The 7,415-nt window shown below is 39.1% G+C and overlaps 1 long non-coding RNA gene across 1 annotated transcript; it reads left to right on the forward strand.

Moving 5' to 3' along the window:
• Nucleotides 1-2,865: 2,865 nt before the first annotated feature.
• On the forward strand, nucleotides 2,866-6,758 carry LOC126817308 (uncharacterized). The gene is made up of 4 exons (XR_007678965.2): nucleotides 2,866-3,052; nucleotides 3,249-3,430; nucleotides 3,662-3,836; nucleotides 6,589-6,758. It is a non-coding gene; the product is annotated as an uncharacterized LOC126817308 (long non-coding RNA).
• The last annotated feature ends 657 nt before the right edge of the window (nucleotides 6,759-7,415 follow it).

Here is a 7,415-nt window from a genome sequence, read left to right on the forward strand (position 1 = left end):
CTAATTTGCGATCCATTGCTGTCTGGCAAGTCAATGGCGATGCAAAAGAATTTGACCTTGCTATGGTCGACGGCAGCGTAACCCAAGAGCAGCCAGGCCTTCGGACTGTTTGATGGCTGATCTGACGTTGCCGTGTTCCAACAGTTCCCCTGGCAGTATCAGTACCCCTAATTTGCGATCCATTGCTGTCTGGCAAGTCAATGGCGATGCAAAAGAATTTGACCTTGCTATGGTCGACGGCAGCGTAACCCAAGAGCAGCCAGGCGCCTTCGGACTGTTTGATGGCTGATCTGACGTTGCCGTGTTCCAACAGTTCCCCTGGCAGTATCAGTAGCTGACTGGAACATGTAGTCGGATGTGGCGATCTTGAGCAGCGGTTGTTACAGGTGGCGCTCCAGGTCGGGGTCGATCGGCAACTCTTCCAGTGGCGTGAAGGCATTGTCTGAGGCGAGCAATGGTTCATGGGTGGATATTAAACAGTCTGGCGACAGCTACCTGTGAAGCCCCCTTAACCAGCATGCCAATAGCTGTGTTCCTGTTTTCTTGTGTAAGGCATGGCATTTTTCCGAAGTGATGAATGTTGAAATTTTGATCTGTATTTAAAGGGCCAGAGTGCAGGGAATGCACGTGCAAAATGTGTAACATGGGACTTCTTAAAATCGTGAAAAAAGACAAGTGTTGCATTTGCACAAACAAAGTTCATTACCAAGAACTGATATTGGGTTCAAACCCAGAACTCCAAAAAAGAGACCCATCACAAGAAAACGTTTACTAAAAATATTTCCCGAATTAGGCATTGCGTTTTTAATGGCTCTGAGTGTATGAACTTAATCTTTGTATTTAATGAAATGAAGCATTCCAAACCGCCAATGGGGATATAATTTTAAAAAATCAAATTTTCTTTATAATACTCTAGTCACGACAAATGGGATTTTAAACTGTATGGCGTCAATGAATTTGAAGCTCGTAAAATGGACCCGCAACACAAGTTTGTATTAGACGGTATTTTTATGGCTTTAGAGAATGCTGGCATAAGTAAACAGCAAACAAGTGGATCTAACACGGGAGTATATATCGGTAATTATTATTATAAAGTAATACTACCGTGTATGTGTGTGTGTGGGGGGAGGCACTTGCACACCAACAATTGCTGGACCATCGGGTTTTCGAGGACCACAATTAGAGACTTTTGGCAAGCTTAAATTCCTGATCCGTATCGATTTTGTGTGTGACGTCATCAATGTGTGTGTATTTCTCATACGTGATATGGCAGCACGTATCGAACAACTTTCATACGGAAAAAGGTCCGTATAACATTGTCGTCATTTTACAGTCCTCAGTGCTACTTTTAGTCGCTGAATTGTTGTATCGTACCGTTTTTATGAACCAGTTTGTAGCATAGAACACAAAGGTATATATTAGATCTGATTTTATCAATGATAAAAACTGGGATTTAATCATTATTTTTTATGGGTTTTTCTCGGAATATTCATACTTTTCTTGTCTGTCTGCCTACATGCTGGTTGATCTACATGCTATATTTAGTGAGGTGGGACTTTGCAAATCTGTAAATGATTAACGGGTATAAACTTTCTGAAATGATACATTACTGAAACCAAAAATTGCTGTCGAGTTGAAGTTGAAGATTTTTTTAATAAGATCTGACATTAAAATTTTTTTTAATAGCTCAGCGACTGTCGAGCAACTTCACTCCCTCCGGGAAATTGTAGGCTAGGTGCTTGACTAGTACTAATGGTGATCTTGGTAGATGTCTGCCATCATGCTGTAATAGAACTCAGCTCAGCGCGATGCATACGTACGCGACGCGAAAATCTGCCAAAATTCTAAAACTATATTGACGTAACGTATACGATACGGATACGGATGTGAAAAATTCCGCTTGCCAAAAGTCTCTAATTAGTTTCCAACTCCTATCGAGTCTATTTTTAGAATAATATCGCGACAGTGCTTGGTTAGCCGTAAGATATCAAACCCGTTTGGTAAAGGAGTGCGTCTCCCCCCCCCCCCCAACCCCAGATCACCTCTCGGGTCAGTTCAAATTCACACAGCTCAGTTGAATACTAAGTCTGATTGTAGACTAAGCATGCATGGATGTCTGGACGAGTTCCAAATTATGCTATCTAATACTAGAATAATTTAGTACATATCACACGATTCAACCAACCAGTCCGATTATCCAATTAAATGATCCCCACTTGTTTATATTATTTTAAACGACACAGACAAATGGGTTGGAAGCCTAAGGGTCTATGCAAATAAGCATTTTAAAACGGCAAATCTTTAGCCGTCTCTCTGTTCACCATTAAACGGAAGCAGTTGCTCCGGAGATACAGCACTGCGCAGGACCACCCGAGATCCTCTTTGTGCTCCGGTCCCCGACGACTATATAAAGGGAACATCCGCATTATTTCATTTAAGCCTGATGAGTTCGAAATGAACGAAACTAGTTTGAGAGAAATCTGGCACGGCTACTCCCCACTCATAGATTTCTAATTTTATTTATACTCACTGTGGAGTAACTTTACTAGCTAAGAATTTCATAACTTCGGTCACCTCAAACGAGAAACCGAACCCAGAGTGTGTAATGGAGGGTCCTCAGAATTTGAAACACTTGTCTCTGAAGACAGTGAAAAACTGAACGTGTGTGAAATAAAGGTCTTCAGATTTAGTGGTGTTAGTGTGTTACTTTGGTTCTCTTTTGGATGTAATACGTTTAATATTCAAGAGAGTGTTATTGCACATTATCTTATGCCACGGATATGAACATTGTAAATTTTTCTATTTGTCACTGACACGAAACTGGCATGAAATTCCCTATTTCTTTTAGGTATGACTACCTCTGATTATGCCAAAATTTTCTCTACCGTTGCCGAGGAAAGCGATAATTATACATTGACTGGTACCAGTAATAGTATTGTAGCTGCCCGGGTGTCGTATGTGTTCAATTGGACCGGTCCATCAATGATGATAGACACCGCCTGTTCATCATCTCTGGTTGCTGTCCATCTAGCTTGTCAAGCTTTACGATCAGGTAGGTTTACATCAATGTAATTTATTGAAATAAGTGCAATATTTTTGTTTTACTGATGAATTCTTTTGTAAAGCAAAGCATGAAATATTCCATGATGAGCATAATACAGAAACCAAGCACAAAACCAGGGCTCAAAATTCAAACAAAATCGAGAAACAGGAAATAATAAATAATAATAATAATAATGTTTCCTCAGGAGAATGTGATATGGCTATAGCAGGTGGGGTCAACTCACTGATGACACCAGATATATTTATACAACTAAGTAAAGCTGGTATGATATCGCCTACGGGAAAATGTCAGGCTTTCTCTGAAAATGCTGATGGATACGCCAGGGGTGAAGGGTGTGGCATTATTATCTTAAAACCACTAGAACAGGTATATAATTTTTATATTTGAAATGTTTGTATAACTTTTATATTTTGGCTTTGTAGCTAGACCAATCATTAATTCGTAACACCCCACCCCCAACAACCTTCTGTTACTTTTTCAGTCCTTCATTCCCTGTTAAGTCCATAAGAATGTGCTGAGGTACACGTTATTTACAAAATAGAAAACTTTCGATAACTTTATATGCTGTTTACTTGATATTATTTGTGTTTTTGGTAGGCTTTGAAAGATAATGATCCTATCTGGGGGACTATTGTTACAGCTGTCAACCATGATGGCCAAACAGTCACACCAATCACAGCACCATCTCCCCAGCAACAAGAATCACTACTCGACATAGTGTTTGACAGATATAGAATTAATCCAGAATCAGTAGACTATATCGAAGCACACGGTGAGTTAAAGATCAATGCAGCTTTTTTATACACCCACATTTTCATGTGGACTATATTGTCACCCCTGCACGTCCGTCCACGATATTGGCATGTATCAGATCGTAACTTTTTGAATTATGTCCCCTGATTGTACGAAAAATCGCGCGTTTAGCTTGTGGTCCATCTAGAAGTCACAATTATTATCTGAATTAAAAACAACGTTCGAATATATAACCGTTACACCGTAATGTTGGTTGAGTTCTAATTTCATGAAAATCGCACCAAAACTGCCAGACAAAATGCCCCACCCCCTCCCGTACGCAAATAGTGTAAACATCTGGTATATCGAGGTAAATCAAGGTTGTGGGCGTATCCTGCCTGGCAGCCGCTGGTTCAATCAGATAATAATTATGACCTCTAGAGGGGCCACAAGCTAAAAACGCGATCTTTCGTACAATCAGGGGACATAGTTCAGGAAGTTAAGCTCCGATATGCGCAAATATCACAAGCAACCAAGACCTGTGAGTTATAAACATGCATTTCAAGTTCCATGAAAATCGGATCAAAATTGTTACCTCTATAGGGTCCACAACCTTGATATACCATATTCTTACGCTATTTGAGAACGAACGGGCGCCATTTTGTCTGTCAATTTTGGGCCGATTTTCACGAAATTCGAACTCAGTCGTCCTTAGGGTGTAACGGTGATATAATAATACGGTTTTTTTTTAAATCGGATACAAATTATGACCTCTATAGGGTCCACAAGCTAAAAACTCGATTTTTCGTACAATCAGGGACCATAATTCAGGAAGTTACGGTCCGATATGCGTGAATATCGAAAGGATCCGAGATCTTTGGGTTATAAACTTACATTTTAAGTTTCAACAAAATCGGATAAAAATTGTGACCTCTATAGGGTCCACAACCTTGATATGCCATATTCTTACGCTATTTGAAAACGAACGGCGGCCATTTTGTCTGTCAATTTTGGGCCGATTTTCACGAAATTCGAACTCAGTCGTCCTTAGGGTGTAACGGTGATATAATAATACGGTTTTTTAAATCGGGTAAAAATTATGACCTCTATAGGGTCCACAAGCTAAAAACGCGATTTTTCGTACAATCAGGGCCCATAGTTACGGTCCGATATGCGCGAATATCGAAAGGAATCGAGATCTTTGGGTTATAAACTTACATTTCAGGTTTCAACAAAATCGGATAAAAATTGTGACCTCTATAGGGTCCACAAGCCAAAAACGTGATTTTTCGTACAAACAGGGGCCATAATCCATGAAGTTTCGAAAGCAGCCGAGCTCTTTTCGAGATAAACCTATATTTCAAGTTTCGTCAAAATCGGATAAGAATTGTGACCTGTAGAGTGTCCACAAACAAATTTTGGACGGACGTCCGGACGGACAGTGGCGACGGCATAATACGTCCACATGAAAATGTGGGTGTATAAAAAACTGTTCGAACGTATCACCGTTACACCGTAATATTGTTTGAGGTCGCTTTTGTGAAAATCGGACAAAAACTGCCAGACAAAATGGCCGCCCCTCCACGCAAATAGTGTAAACATCTGGTATATCAAGGTTGTGGACCCTTTAGAGGTCACTATTTTGATCCGATTTGATAAAACTTGAAATGCATGTTTATAACCCAAAGATCTTGGTTGCTTTCGATATTTGCGCATATCAGATCGTAACGTCCTGAATTATGGCCCCTGATTGTACGAAAAATCGTGTTTTAGAGGTCACAATTATTATCTGATTTTCAAAAACGTTCGATATATCACCGTTACACCGTAATGTTGGTTGAGTACGCAGATTGTGTAAACATCTGGTATATCAAGGTTATGGACCCTCTAGAGGTCACAATTTTGGTGCGATTTTCATGAAACTTGAAATACATGTTTATAACCCACAGATCTTGGTTCCTTTTGATATTTGCGCATATCGGATCGTAACTTCCTGAATTATGGACCTTCATTGTACAAAATTAAGAGGTCACAATTTTTGTCCGATTTAACGAAAACTAAGATCTTGGTTCCATTTGATAATCGCGCATATCCTAACGTAACTTCCTTGATTATGGCCCCTAATTGTTCGAAAAATTGCATTTTTAGCTTGCGGATTCTCTAGATGTCACATTTTTTTTCCGATTTTAAAAAACGTTTAAATATATTACCATTCCACCATAATGAAGGTTGAATTCGAATTTCTGGAAAATTGAAATGAAACTGTCCATCAAAATCGCCGCTCTTTGTACGCAAATTGTGTAAAAGTATGTAATACGAAGGTTGTGGACCCTCTAGAGGTCACAATTTTTATCCGATTTGATGAAACTTGAAATGTATGTTCATAAATCAAAGATCTCTGTTCTTTTCGATATTCGCGCATATCGGACCATATCTTCCTGGATTGTACAAAAAATCACATTATATTTTTAACTCGTTCTCTGTCCATCTCTTGCAAAATGTGGGCGTATCTTGCATGACAACCGCGTGTTTTAAATAACGCGGTCTTACTCTTTTTGGAACACCTGCTGTCATTTCTTAGTTGAGAACTTCACTTAGCTGACACTTTATTGTTGTGCAAACCACAAAAACGAATTTACTAAAAGCCTCGAGATTGTTGTAAACAAGATTTTATCATATACAAATGTTAGGGCGTACTATATTCAAACTTGTATATATTCACTGGCTCAGGTAATATATACGTGTATATGACATTATGTAATTGGTATTATTTTGATTAATTCCTATTGTAGGGACCGGAACCAAAGCAGGTGATCCAGTAGAAGTAACAGCTCTTGGTAAATTCTTTCAGAAAGATACAAATTCCAAACAGAGACTAATAGGATCTGTAAAAACTAACATTGGACATCTAGAATCGGGTGCTGGTGTAGCTGGTCTAATTAAAGTTTTACTGATGCATAAACATCGGGAAATCGTCCCATCCCTCCATTTTGATAAACCCAGTGAGAATGTTCCTCTTGATAAATATAACCTGAAGGTACCAACAGAAGTTCAGCCCTGGCCCAAAACCGATAATGGGTATATGCGATCTTGTGTAAATAGTTTTAGTTTCGGTGGTACTAACAGCCATGCTATTATCACAACCCACATGAACCCGTCAAATGAATTAGAAAATTATGACACCTCAACATCTCAATTACCCAGGATTGTTTGCTTGTCGGCACGTGATCTCTCCTCCTTACATATGATCAAATCGGTTTTCTGCGAAAACGGAGAAGCTTATAAAATTGAGGATGTTTCGTATACCACTATGTATAGACGAAACCATTTCCCGTTTCGTGTTGCTGTCGTTGGCACTAACATGAAACAAATTATTCAAAAATTGAAAGAAATTGACTTAGAACACAAAAACAGAACAGATCCTCTTTCTAAGAAGAAGAAAATTATTTTGGTCTTCGCTGGAATGGGAACAAACTGGAAAGGAATGTGTCAGTCTTTAATGAAACATTCTACTATATTCAAAGATACTATAAATGGTGTGTCAGATTTATTGAAAGAATTTGTTTCATGGGATTTGTGTGATGCATTTCAGACCGGCTTTAACCTGGATGATCCTTAT

This window comes from Patella vulgata, chromosome 4 (genome assembly GCF_932274485.2).
Source record: "Patella vulgata chromosome 4, xgPatVulg1.2, whole genome shotgun sequence".
Taxonomy (NCBI): domain Eukaryota; kingdom Metazoa; phylum Mollusca; class Gastropoda; family Patellidae; genus Patella; species Patella vulgata.